The sequence below is a fragment of the Perca fluviatilis genome, chromosome 1 (genome assembly GCF_010015445.1).
Source record: "Perca fluviatilis chromosome 1, GENO_Pfluv_1.0, whole genome shotgun sequence".
NCBI lineage: Eukaryota > Metazoa > Chordata > Actinopteri > Perciformes > Percidae > Perca > Perca fluviatilis.
The window spans coordinates 877,347-891,614 of NC_053112.1; the positions used below are offsets into that span (position 1 = coordinate 877,347).

Here is a 14,268-nt window from a genome sequence, read left to right on the forward strand (position 1 = left end):
CATCATCTACATCCTCCCTCTTGGTCAGATACTCCGCCACTTCAACCTGGACTTCCACTGCTATGCTGACGACACCCAGATCTACCTCCGCACCAAATCCCCCACAATCCTCCCCTCTCCCACATCAACTCCTGTCTGTCAGCTATTAAAACCTGGATGCAACACAACTTCCTCAAACTCAAAAGTGACAAAACAGAATTCCTTCTGATCGGCTCCAAATCCACACTCAGCAAAACCAATAACCCCACTATCACCATCGACCCACCATTGTCTCCCCCATCTCCCCGGGCCCGCAACCTTGGCGTTATCTTTGATTCCACCCTCTCCCCTTGAGCCTCACATCCGTCAAGTCATTAAAACCTCCTTTCTTTCTCCTCCGCAACATCGCCAAAATCAGACCCTCTCTCACACCCCCGCTGCTGAAAGACTCATTACGCCTTCATCTCCTCCTGACTGGACTACTGCAACTCCACTTCCTCCGCATCAGCTCTACCAACATCAACCGACTCCAACTGGTCCAGAACTCAGCCGCCCGCCTCATTACCTGCTCCAAATCCTGGCACCACATCACTCCAGTCCTAAAACAACTCCACTGGCTTCCTATTTGCCACCGGATCACCTACAAAATCCTGGTCCTCACCTACAAAGCCCTCCACCATCTGGCCCCCTCATACCTCACTGACCTCCTCTCCCCCTACCAACCCTCACGGTCCCTCAGATCCACCTCAGCCGGTCTCCTCTCCATCCAAAAGTCCAACCTGCGCTGTTTTGGGGACAGAGCCTTCTCCAGGGCAGCTCCCAGGCTCTGGAACTCCCTCCCCCAAGAGATCCGCACCTCTCGAAGTCCCTACCTTCACCGATCCGCCTCAAGACCCATCTCTTCACCTCAGCCTACCCATAGTCCACCTGCCCCCTCCCTTTTTCATCTGTATCTTGTTTTGTTCTACTTGTTTTGTTTGCTCGTTTTGTTTTGTTATGTTTTTATAATCTACCCTGCCCTGTAAAGCGACTTTGAGTCCATGAAAAGCGCTATATAAATTCAATTTATTATTATTATTATTATAATGCAGGAAATGAAGTATTTGATGCCATTTGAGCCATGAAAAACCCTGAGATGTCACTATTATATTATAGCCAATAAAAATGGCAATGATAGTGTGGACACAGTCTCAGGGTAAGACTCTGCATCTTTGTGTACCTTTGACTAACCTGTCAATCATGTGGCCCCCATGACTTTTAAGTATTTTATTTGGGTGGGTATGCTCATTAAGCGATGCATTCATCCAATGTTTTTCTCTTCAGAAAATTGATATTGGAAAAGGTTGAATAAGTCATTTGAAGGTAGATTTAAGCATTTGTTACCTGGTTGAGGAAATCTGATTAGTACCAGTTATTAAGGGCACGTAGCCAACCATTTAAATCAAATTTGTGGCCTTTTGTTGATGAAGCTTGGTTAGCTGGGTCATATAGTACTACATAATACAATTTGTTTTTACTGGAAAACTTTCCCAGTCTAACACTTATCATTTTGGGGGAAACAATGTAGAGGAAAAGAAGTAGGCAGACAGCAATTTAACTGTGACAAGGAAACCATTTATTTTTACAGCACATCTCACATCATATTATATGATTAGAAACAGCTGATCAGGCAGTTTTCTTTATTCAGCTGCTTCTTTACCCTAAAAACACAAATAAAAAAAGTGTTTAATCAATTTTATTTCAAATAAATCTAACTGACAGTATATTTCTGTCATAACCTTTTTTAAATTAAATTTACGTCTTTATTGGTGTGTTTACCTTGCCAGAGTCACGGCTCTTCGCTCTCAACTTGTTGACCTGGGACTCTGCGATGTCAGCGCGCTCCTCAGCCTCCTCTAGCTCATGCTGCACCTTCCTGCACTTGGACAGATGAGTGTTGGCCTGCTCCTCCTGAAAAACATAGAGATTGACATTTTTGAATCTCCGAAAAGACCAAAGGTAATCTTCAATTAAAATAAATCTGCCACAGTATCAAGCATTCTGTGTTGTGTAAATCTATACTGTATATTGCCCTTACCGCCTCCTCAGCCTGCCTCTTGTAGGCCTTGACTTTGAGCTGCAACTTGTCAACTAGATCCTGCAGCCTGGCAACGTTTTTCTTGTCCTCCTCAGTCTGTTAAAGTTTATTCAAAGTAAATAAATGTTTTTGTAATAAATATGTTAAGTTGACTTGTATGACAACTATCAAAGGGACTGTACCTGATAGGTGAGCTCCTTCACCCTCCTCTCATATTTGCGGACACCCTTAATGGCATCTCCTCCGCGTCTCTGCTCAGCATCAACCTCTGCCTCCAGTTCACGCACCTTCAATGAACAATAAGGCAATAAGAAAGCATCTTTTTTTAATTTCAGATCTGCAAATTCTTTCTTTCTTTCTTACCCTGGACTCAAGTTTCTGGAGCTGCTTCTTGCCACCCTTCATGGCCAGGTTCTCAGCCTCATCCAGGCGGTGCTGCAGGTCCTTAACAGTGACCTCCAGGTTCTTCTTCATCCTCTCCAGGTGGGAGCTGGTATCCTGCTCCTTCTTCAGCTCCTCAGCCATCATAGCAGCCTAGAAGAGACAGCATAAAATGTTGATTAGAATAATCTTGAAAATACACATTGGAGTGAAATTAAGGACAATTAAAATGTAAACCCACATCAGTGATGGCCTTCTTGGCCTTCTCCTCTGCATTCCTTGCTTCCTGAACAGTGTCATCCACTTCACCCTGGACCTGGACCAGGTCAGACTCAAGCTTCTTCTTGGAGTTCAGAAGGCTTGTGTTCTAAAAGGCAAAAAAAAGATGTAGGCACAGTAAATGGACTGTTTTTATATAGCGCTTTTCTAGTCTTAACGACTACTCAAAGCGCTTTAACATAGTACAGGAACCATTCACCATTCACACACATTCGCACGCGGTGGCCGAGTCTGCCGTACAAGGTGCCACCTGCTCATCAGATAAACATTCACACACATTTACACTCCGATGCAGGGCAACTCGGGGTTCAGTGTCTTGCCCAAGGACACTTCGACATGGGACTGCATCATCACATTACTTAAAATGTCATTAGATTTTTTAATTACTGAAGAAATGATTGGGCTTGTTCACCTGAGAATGCAGAAGTCCGACACGCTCACTGGCATCCACCAGCTCCTGCTCAGCGATTTTGCGACTTCTCTCCGTCTGTTCCAAAGCAGCTCTAAGTTCCTCGATTTCAGCTACCATCAGACCGTTTCTGCGATCCACCATAGCAGCTTGTTCCTTGAATTCCTCCTGTGCTCTGACAGCATCATCAAGGTGCAGTTGTGCATCCTAGAGAAAAAATATCAGGACAATATTCACATGAATGCCAAAATGTACCTGCACTGATCATAGTCTGTGCAACAATTCTGTGTCTAACAATACCTTCAGTTGCGCCTGCACATTCCTCAGTTGCTTCTGGGACTCAGCAGCCTGGCGATTGGCATGGCTCAGCTGAATCTCCATCTCATTTAGGTCTCCCTCCATCTTCTTCTTGATTCTCAGGGCATCATTTCTGCTCCTGACCTCAGAATCCAGATTGCTTTGCATGGAGTCAATCACCCTCTGGCTGTTCCTCTTGATCTGCTCCATCTCCTCATCTTTCTCTGCCAGCTTCCTGTCCACCTCACCCTTAATCTGGTTGAGCTCCAGCTGGACACGCAGGATCTTAGATTCTTCGTGTTCCAGTGTTCCCTGATGATATCAAATAATTAAATATTAATCTCTGCCTTCAAACCTTTTTAAAGTATATATTTAGATTTAGATTTTTTTTTCAGTAGATGTCCCCAGAAGAAAATGTACCTCAGCCTCTTCAAGAGCCGTCTGGATCTCAGACTTTTCAGTCTCCACCTGCTTCTTGGACTTCTCCAGCTCATGGATGCTCTTGCCAGTCTCACCAAGCTGTTCAGTCAGATCTGAGATCTCCTCTGCATAGAGATACATGTGTTTTATATTGTTAAGCCTTACAATGTAAAATAAAAACCCTTTGTTCCAACACATGTTAAATACAATGTAAGAAATACATATGTTAAATACAATGTAACTGTTACATAATGTAGAACTCACGTTGAAGGTTCTTGTTTTCACGCTTCAAAGTCTCCAGCTGATCCAGAGATTCCTCATAAGAGTTCTTCATCTTGAACAGCTCAGTGCTGAGAGAACGAGTCTCCTTCTGTGCTCCCTCGAGCTCTGCCTGACCCTCCTCGTACTTCTGTTTCCACTCTGCCAACACCTGAATAACACGATTGGTTATGTAGCAATACGAGGAAAAATAAATATGTCTTTCATTGTTTGTGTGGCTTGGCAACACAAAGTTAACAAAACTACCTTGTCAAAGTTCCTCTGCTTCTTGTCCAGGTTGGCAGCCAGCCCATTGGCCCTCTCCACATCAATCATGAGGTCCTCCACCTCACTCTGGAGCCTCTGTTTGGTTTTCTCAAGAGAAGCACACTTGGAATTCACTGCCTCAATCTGCTCCTCAGCCTCCTGAAGACGCTGAGCCAGCTTTTTCCTGTTTAAAGAAGGTAAGATTAGTTTCCCACTAAAAACTATGAAGTGACCTAAGGAACAAAAGTCTGCAGCATTAGGTGTTGTATTTTGAGTGTTGCATTGTTGTTTGTTTGAAGCCTTAATATCCTTACAGTAGCAATGATTTCAAAATAACAGGTTTTGGAAAGGGGGATGGGCAATTTATGATCAGCCTAGTGTTGTTATTAATAGCTAGTTTTTAAAGATCTAGATGAACATATGAAGGCAGAGCTGTACAATGTTTGCTCCAAAGTTGAGTTGTGCTAAAATGATACACTGGCCATTGAATTGTTTGAATGTTACTCACTTGGCTTCCTCAAGCTCCTCAGTGCGCTGGATAGCATCAGTTTCATACTTGGCTCTCCACTGAGCCACCTCACTGTTGGCCTTGGACATTCCACGCTGCAGCTCAGCCTTGGCCTCTTGCTCCTCCTCAAACTGCTCCCTCAGCAGATCACAGTCATGGCGGGCTGATTGCAGTCCATGGGCAAGAGCATTTTTGGCCTGGTGTAAGACATATGATTGAATTTACAAAATTCCTAAATCCCAAACTAATAATACCAATACACACTTACTTAAATGTTTCTTACCTTAACCTCCTCTTCAACATGTCTTTTCAGCTCCTCAATCTGTTGTGTGAATGCCTGTTTGCCTCTGGTCAGCTGGGAGACAAGAGCTTCTTTCTCTTCAACTTGACGGCTGAACTCACCTTGTGTGAAAGATGCCATGATACATGAGTTTGTGTCACGTTTCTCAATAACATATTGATCATTAACTGACAGCTTGTACTGTAGATACCATTTTCTGTCAGGAGACGTGCTCTCTGTGCACTTGTGTCATTGATTTGACGGACATTTTCATCATTCTTGGTCTTCAGTTCGCTGAGTTGGTCCTCTAGAGTACGGCACATCTTTTCAAGATTTCCCTAATGAGTAAATATAGATGAGATCAGTGATCAGATTTTATCTATAATATTAAGTAAATTTTTTTTACTATACTAATTTGGGTAATACAATAGCATGTAATTCATTTTGTACCTTTGCTTTAGCAACATTCTCCATGTTGCTGGAGAGGTCATCAATCTCCATCTTGTATTCACTCTTTTCCTTCTCAAGCTTCTGCTTTACACGCTGGAGGTTGTCGATCTGCTCTCCCAGCTCAGCAACACTGTCAGCCTGCTTCTTGCGAAGAGCAGCAGCAGTGGCTTCGTGCTGCAGAGTGGACTCCTCAAGATCGCAGAGCTTCTGGAACTTCGGCTTCACGCTTCTTGCTCATCTCAATCTGAGAAGCAGTGGCACCACCGGCCTCCTCCAGCCTCTCACTGATCTCCCTCAAGTTTTCCCTGGAGAGGTTAGCTCTCTGCTTCTCAACCTTGGCACGAGCAGCACGCTCAGCCTCAATCTCCTCCTCCAGTTCCTCAATACGAGCCTGTTCAATGTAGATATAAGGTCTTTCAGTAAACTTTCACTTTTAATACACACAATTGGAAATATCAGAAATGTTTTCTTTAACACCATATGTCACCTGGAGCTCCTTGATCTTCTTCTGAAGCTGAGCACCAAGTGACTGCTCATCTTCAACTTTGCTAAGGAGCTGACTGATTTCAAAGTCCTTCCTGTGAGAAGTTTAGATGAAGTACATAGAGTTCATGCAGTTGACCACACATTTTATAAGAATGATTCTTGAGAACAAATTCAAAAACTGTTACTTTTTAATTTTCTCATCAGACTGCTGCTTCTCATTCTCAAGATCCATGATGGATTCCTGGGCCAGTTTCAGATACCCTCGAGCTTTCTCTTGGATCTCTCAAGGTCCATACAGACTTCTTCTCTTGCTCAGAGAACCCTCAAGCTGAAAAATACGATTCATTTTTAATCATCAAATTCAAGAATCCTGCTGCGCCTTGCAAACCCAAAAGACTTTTGTAAACTTACATCATCCACTTGCTGCTCAAGCTTGGTCTTGGCCTTGGTCAGAGTGTTGACTTTGTCTTCCTCTGCCTGCAGGTCATCAAGAGTCTGCTGATGAGCCTCCTGAAGGGCTTTCTTTTCCTTGGTCAGCTTAGCAATGCTCTCATCCTGAGAGGCCATCTCCTCAGTCAGGTTCTTCACCTAAATGTGCAAGAAACATCTTGTCTTTAAACTGTCATCATTATAATCTTACTTGATATGCTGGACGGATTATTACAGTTTTTCCTCTGTATTATTTTTCGGTTGGAGAAGAAAAAAAATTAGTGGGGGTGCACTTGTCACGCTACCAGCCTGTAAAAGCAATGAAAAACAGCAAAGGGTCAAATGCCTTTCCATTACATTATGTAGTGTCCTTTCTCTCTAAGAACGAGTTCTGTTTCTGTTTGTCTTTGGGTGAGAATAAAATGTGTTTACTGCTGTGAGATGGACTGCAGGGTGCACACAATTCTTTTCTCATGAGGGGGTCAGAGAAACAGTAAATTTAATAAATTCAGTCATCGTAACGGTATTTTCTAAGCCCCTGTGGCTGTTATATTCCACGGGACCTGCATGAGCGTGACTTCCAGGAGAATTAGCCGTCAAGGCTTTTGTCTCTGTTTATCACTCTGCATTAAGTGAAAATGCTGTACTTGTGCTGTTGTTTGTTTGTCATGACTTTGCGATTGATTGACATCCTTTCACTGTTCCAGTCGCCCACCCTCAACCTCAGCTCTGCGGGAAATTGGGACTTAATGAAAAAGTAAAATTCGTAAGGTGTCCCCTCCACAGAATGTATTTAGCGGAAAACTATTATATACAAACCCTGTTCTCTGTGGCATGTTCTTCTCTTTTCCACTTTGGCGAAGGTAAGCTCCAGGTCATCAATATCCTTCTTGAGCTCAGAGCATTCATCCTCCAGCTTTCTCTTCTTTGCTGTGAGCTCAGCATTGATTTCCCTCTTCATCCTCCAGTCTCTCAGTTGTCTCTTTGAGTTTGGCCTCCATCTGAATCTTACTCTTGATAAAGTCCCTCACATCTCTCTTCAGCATCATTTAGATTGTCTGGTTCCTAGTTAATTTTATAAAGATAGATGTTAGCACATCAAACATTGAAAAACATGTACGGTTTTCTGTTGATGTGTACTTACAGATGATACTTGCAGCTGCAGATCATTCTCCTCCTGCAGAAGGGACACCATCTTCTGCTCCAGTTCCTTCTTCTTGGCGGCGGGCAGCAGCGCCAAGTCAGTTTTCATCTTTTCATAGTTCTCCTTCATATTTGCCAGCTCCTTCTCAGTTTCAGCAGTCTTCAGCAGAGGTTTGATCTTGTAGTACACCTTCATCCATGGCCAGTGTTTGACATTCATGATGGGCGGATATTGTACTGGATGGATATATGGCTTCCCCTGCGAACAAGAAAGCTGTTGTAAACAATATTGTTAGTGATTTGTAATACCAAGATTCCGAATGAGCTGTTTTCAACATGCCTCCTCTCTGTCATCTTCACAAACTCCTTTCTCATGACATAACCACGGGCCAAAGCCTGAGTCATGGTGACCAGAGATGACAGTTTTTCATCTCTCATCTCCTCAAGGACACCCAGCAGACCAGCCTTGAAGAACACCTGATCAAACACAAAATAAAATGAACGATGGGATGAACTCAGATAGTGAATACTAAAAAAAATGTTCACCTATACCCCACATGGTCCAGGGCTACTAAGGTGAAGGTGTTTTGATAATGGCCACATGCAGGCTGCTCTGCCTCTATCCTAACAATAAATCACTTATTCCTTTGCACCAAACTCTACAATCCGCATGTAATTTAGAGATATTTTGCTTTATATAATTAACAGAAAAACAAACACACTGCACTGAACAACCTAACCTCTTTGGTCATTAATCTACAGTAAAATAAGAGAGCAAGGTGTTTACCTTTGTGTGTCCGAATTTGTACTCGTCATGTGGAATATCAATTGACCCAAGCAGCTTCTCTGAAGCCTTCTTGTTGTCAATGAACTGGCCCTCGGGGATGACACTGGCATTCAGCACCTTGTACCTTTTTTATGAGAGTTAATGGTCAGTGTGAGGATTTTCTTTTAATAATCTTTATCAAAATTAAAATATCCATTAATACCTCTGCTTGAAGTCAGCATAAAGGATTCGGCTGGGGAAACCTTTTCTGCAGATTCTGATACCCTCCAGCACACCGTTACACCTGAGCTGGTGGATGACCAGGAAGTTCTCCATCAGACCTGTAAAAAATACATTTCTTAATGACTTCTTTGAATAAATAGTCTTAGTTAGTTAAAGCAGCACAACATTAAGGAAACCATATTATCAAAACAAAACCACTCCTCAAATAATCTCTTGAGATTATGTTCTCTATGTACCTGGAGTCTTTGACTCATTGGGAATCAGGCAGCGCACAAAGTGAGGATGGGTGCTCCTCAAGTTAGTCATCAGCTTTCCCAAGTTCTCCTGTAGATCCAAAATGGTGGAGTCTTATGACATGTAATCAATTGTGAGTTTGAACATAAGCTGAGCTATATATACATACATATATAAGATAAATTTGCAACATTACCTTAAACTGTGAAGACACAGTGCTGCATAAGAACCACCCTTCTTCTTGCCTCCCTTCTTGGTAGCATCTGTTGATATTTTAATTAGACATGTTTTACGTTAGGATGACAAATAAAATGTACATTAACACTTGCTACAGTTACTTAAACATATACAGTATAGCCTAAAACATGTTTTAGTTTACTGTAGTTACTATCATACCCTCAACGATAATAGGAAGCAGAGAGCCAGCAGTTTCACTGGGATTTCTGGTACAGCTGACAGGCGGAGTCATTCCAGTGGATCCTTGTTCTTGTCCAGCCAGCCAGCGATATTAGTAGTCCACGGTACCAGCGTAGTGCACCAGGGGAGAAGTGGGCCTCAATCTTGCCTTTCTTGGGAGGCTTAGGCTTTTCAAATGCTTTTGGTTTTTCAAGATGCTGGTCGACACAACTGTTCTTGAAGGATGTGCCTGTGGCCTTGGGGAACATGCACTCCTCTTCAAGGATGGAGAAGATGCCCATGGGCTTGAAAAAGTTGGAAGAAAGTATGTCATTAAATGGGAACTATGCAGCTTTTTAGCTTAATTGACCTTTACTGAACAGCAGGTCATTGGAATGGTTATATGACTTCTTTTGAGTTGAATGGTGGTCATCCTAACGCTTAACCTAGCCTGTGGCGGAAAAACCACCCTTGCAACTTTTCGCCGGCCTCAGCGTCAGGAAGTATCGCGTGATATCAGGTCTCGCAATGTAACAAATAGCTTCATGGCACTGCAAACATCACGACCATTCAGGAACCCGGCTAACAAGGTAGCGATGGAGTTTTCACACTATACGTGGCGGCTGAGCCAGTAAAAAGAAGCAGAAAGCTAGGGAAAGCATTGTCAGAGGAACAGAGAAAGAGGAAACTGACGAACTGACCCGGCGAGGAGTCCGACACAAGTAAACATAGGAGCTGCCAAATATCTATTCCAGAGCTGTAGGGGAGCTCTATAGAAACCTGTGGGCAAAAGCCTCTTTAAGTGATACATTTATCCAAATTAAGAACAATTATATATAATCCGCAAATTATTACCTTTTCAATTAGCTCAATGCAGGCAGCCAAGTCCATGTAAAGTCAATGAACTCCCAGATAATACCCTCCTTCTTGTACTCCTCTTGCTCCAGGACAAACATGAATTGTGGTTGAAAAACTGTTGCAGTTTCTCATTGGTGAAGTTGATGCACAGCTGTTCCAAGGTGTTGAACTGTGAGGGGACAATTAACCAGTATAATCTCCTCGCAGGGGCAATATGAAAAGTATCAGCTTCTGAATTGTTGGAAATGAAGCTACCACGTCAAGATTTCCAAACCAGCAATGTCCAGGACACCAATGTAGAACTGTCTTGCTTGTTTAGTGTCAACATCTGCCGATTAATCACAATGACCATCCACAAGAACATCCTCTCGCCAGATAGCCTTGGCCAGGGCTGTCACTGAGTTCATCACCTGAATAAAAACAGGGATGTGATTTGACCTTTTTGTAAAAGTCATCAGTATTGATTTCTGGTATTTCTACCAGAAATTAAAGGTCCCATGACATGCTGCTTTTTGGATGCTTTTATATAGACCTTAGTGGTCCCCTAATACTGTATCTGAAGTCTCTTTTATATAGACCTTAGTGGTCCCCTAATACCATGCCATTAGAGCCAGTCGCACAATGAGCTTTCCTTAGGACGTGCCATTTCTGTGTCTGTAGCTTTAAATGCTATTGTGGAGGAGAGATGTGGGGAGCAAGGTGGAGGGTGGGGTCGTGGCCTTGACCAACTGCCACTTTGCTCGTTTGAAAGCCATGATGGCTCTCTCTCTCATGGGTGGGCCAAATTCTCTGGGCGGGCAAAGCAGAGAAAGGGGAGGTAACCTTGCCCTTATGACCTCATAAGGAGCAAGATTCCAGATTGGCCCATCTGAGCTGAGGCAGAGCAGGATACACAGGGCTCGGTTTACACCTACCGCTATTTCTAGCCATTGGGGGACCATAGGCAGGCTGGGGGAACTCATATTAATATTAAAAAACCTCATAAAAGTGAAATTTTCATGCCATAGGACCTTTTAAACAAAAGCCAGGCACCATACGGTGTTCGGCAAAGCCTTTCTTCCTCCTGGCAGCTGCCTCCGCAGACAAACTAACCCAAGGTCTGGTTCCGCATCTACCTGTACCTTGGATGTATAATAAGAATGGCCGGTACCCTGTCACTGACATTTGCACAGAGCGGATGGGATAACTTGACATAGTGGAATGATTTTACCAAGAGCTTGGCGTGAATGTAGCGATTAATCACTGTAACAAAACGGCATCCTGTACTTCTCAGCCTTTCTCTAACTGGCAATTTGTTGGCAGTGTTAGAACTAGGCCTAAGTCAAAACATCCTGCATTCGATGTCTACTTAAAATTGAAAGAGTAAAAAGAGAGGAATTATCAGCAGAATGTACTTACATACTTACAAAATCATGCTGCATAGTGTAATGATGAATAATTTTGTGAGGAAAAATTTCTCTGTCAGGGAAGCAGTACGTTTTCCTCTGAAGTAGGACACAGTAAGTCAGAAATGCTGTTGAGTTGCCCATTTTAAGTGCTTTGTAAGTTATTTATTGGTACAATGATTTAGGATTGTAACATATTTTCATATCTGAACATCATAATAAATATATAGCTGTTTGTGGCCCTTTCCTTGGTCCCACCTCAATGTTAAAGTTTGCTCTTGATATTTTCCCAAGACTAGTGTATTTGAAGAAAAGTGTTTCTGACCATGAGGAGCGTGGATTTTGGGTATGTGTACCAACTATGTCATGGCAGGTGTATTGCTCTGGACCCAAGGAAGCACAGTGTGAGGCATTAAGTTGATTGAATGATTCTTGACTAAAATCCACCAATACCACAGGCCCGGCAATCCGCCTGAGCGGGCACCTCACTAACATCTTGTTAAGCGTCATGTCCGTTCACGTGTGTAACATCTTTCACATATTCAAAGTCGCAAATTCAACCGGAAACCGGACAGACAGACTCACTCCACACATATTCGTGCCTTTATTAAAGAGATTAGAAGAAATACCAGAAATCAATACTAATGATTTTTTTACAAAAGGTCAAATCACATCCTTGTTTTATTCAATTGATGAACTCAGTGACAGCCCTGGCCAAGGCTATCTATGAGAGGGATGTTCTTGTGTGGATGGTCGTTAAAATTATTAGCGGATGTTGGACGTACTAAACAAACAAGACAGTTCTACATTGGTGTCCTGGACATTTGCTGGTTTGAAATCTTTGATGTAAGCTTCATTTCCAACAATTCATATATATATATATGAATGCGCCATATTGCCCTCTTGAGATTATACTGGTTAATTGTCCTTCACAGTTCAACACAGCGGGGCAGCTGTCATCAACTTCACCAATGAGAAACTGCAACAGTTTTTCAACCACACCATGTTTGTCCTGGGCAAGAGAGGAGTACAAGAAGGAGGGTATTGTCTGGGAGTTCATTGACTTTGGCATGGACGGCTGCCTGCATTGAGCTCATTGAAAAGTGTAATAATTTGGTGATTGTATATAATTGTTCTTAATTTGAATAAATTTATCACTAAAGGCTATGTATTTTTGGCATATCTTCACTGTTTTAAGCTTTTGCTTCGCGGGTTTTCTCTATAGAGCTCCCCCTACAGTTTGGAATAGATATTTGGCGACTCCTATGTTTACTCATATCGGACTCCTCACTGGTCATCTTGCGTTTCCTCTTTCTCTATTCTGCGACAATGCTTTCCTACCTTTCTGCTTCTTTTTACTGGCTCAGCCATGACGATAGTGTGAAAAACTCCATCGCCCCTTGTTAGCGGTTCCTGAATGGCCGTTATGTTTGCAGTGCCATGAAGTTGCCTATTTTTACATTGTGAGACCTGATATCATGTGATACTTCCTGGCGCGCGAGGCCCGGCAAAAGTTGCAAGGGTGGTTTTCGCTCACGAAGCTAGGGAGTGGCGAGAAGACCACCATTCAACTTCGAAAGAAGTCATATAACCATTCCAATGACTCGAAGCTGTTCAGTTAAGGTAAATTAGGCTAAAATAGATGCATAGTTCCCCTTTAATGACATACTTCTTCCAACTTTTTTTAAGCCCATGGGCATCTTCTCCATCCTTGAAGAGGGGTGCATGTTCCCCAAGGCCACAGACACATCCTTCAGAACAAGCTGTATGACCACCCACATCTTGGAAAAACCAAGGCATTTGAAGCCTAAGCCCCCAAGAAGGCAAGATTGAGGCCCACTTCTCCCTGGTGCACTATGCTGGTACCGTGGACTACAATATGCGCTGGCTGGCTGGACAAGAACAAGGATCACTGAATGACTCCGTCTGTCAGCTGTACCAGAAATCCCCGGAAATTCTGCTGGCTGTCTGCTTCCCTCTTATCGTTGAGGGTATGATAGTAACTACAGTAAACTGAAACATGTTTTTAGGCTATACTGTATATGTTTAAGTAACTGTAGCAAGTGTTAATGTACATTTTATTTGTCATCCTAGCGAAACATGTCCAATTAAAAATATCAACAAGATACTACCAAGAAGGGGAGGCAAGAGAGAAGAGGGTGGTTCTATGCAGACTGTGTCTTCACAGTTTAGGGTAATGTTGCCAAATTTATCTTATATATGTATGTATATATAGCTTGGTTTATTGTCTAACTCACAATTGATTACATGTCATAAGACTCACAATTTTTGGATCTACAGGAGAACTTGGGAAGCTGATGACTAACTTGAGGGGCACCCATCCTCACTTTGTTCGCTGCCTGATTCCCAATGAGTCAAAGACTCAAGGTACATAGAGAACATAATCTTAAGAGATTATTTGAGGAGTGGTTTTGTTTTGTTAATATGGTTTCCATAATTTTGTGCTGCTTTAACTAACTAAGACTATTTATTCAAAGAAGTAATAGAAATGTATTTTTACAGGTCTGATGGAGAACTTCCTGGTCATCCACCAGCTAGGTGTAATGGTGTGCTGGAGGGATTATCAGAATCTGCAGAAAAGGTTTCCCCAGCCGAATCCTTTATGCTGACTTCAAGCAGAGGTATTAATGGATATTTTAATAGAATTTTGATAAAGAACTATTAAAAGAAAATGTTCACACTGACAATTAACTCTCATAAAA

The 14,268-nt window shown here is 42.6% G+C and overlaps 1 protein-coding gene, 1 long non-coding RNA gene and 1 pseudogene across 2 annotated transcripts in view; 1 reads left to right on the forward strand and 2 right to left on the reverse strand.

The window, feature by feature from the left end:
* Window positions 1–14,268, forward strand: part of LOC120566319 (E3 ubiquitin-protein ligase TRIM39-like) — a 503,358-nt gene that overhangs the window by 254,967 nt on the left and 234,123 nt on the right. The window lies entirely within an intron of this gene.
* On the reverse strand, window positions 1,572–6,365 carry LOC120566309 (annotated as a pseudogene).
* On the reverse strand, window positions 9,541–10,483 carry LOC120566899. The gene is made up of 3 exons (XR_005640484.1): window positions 10,419–10,483; window positions 10,158–10,329; window positions 9,541–9,607 (listed from the first exon to the last, which is right to left on the reverse strand). It is a non-coding gene; the product is annotated as an uncharacterized LOC120566899 (long non-coding RNA).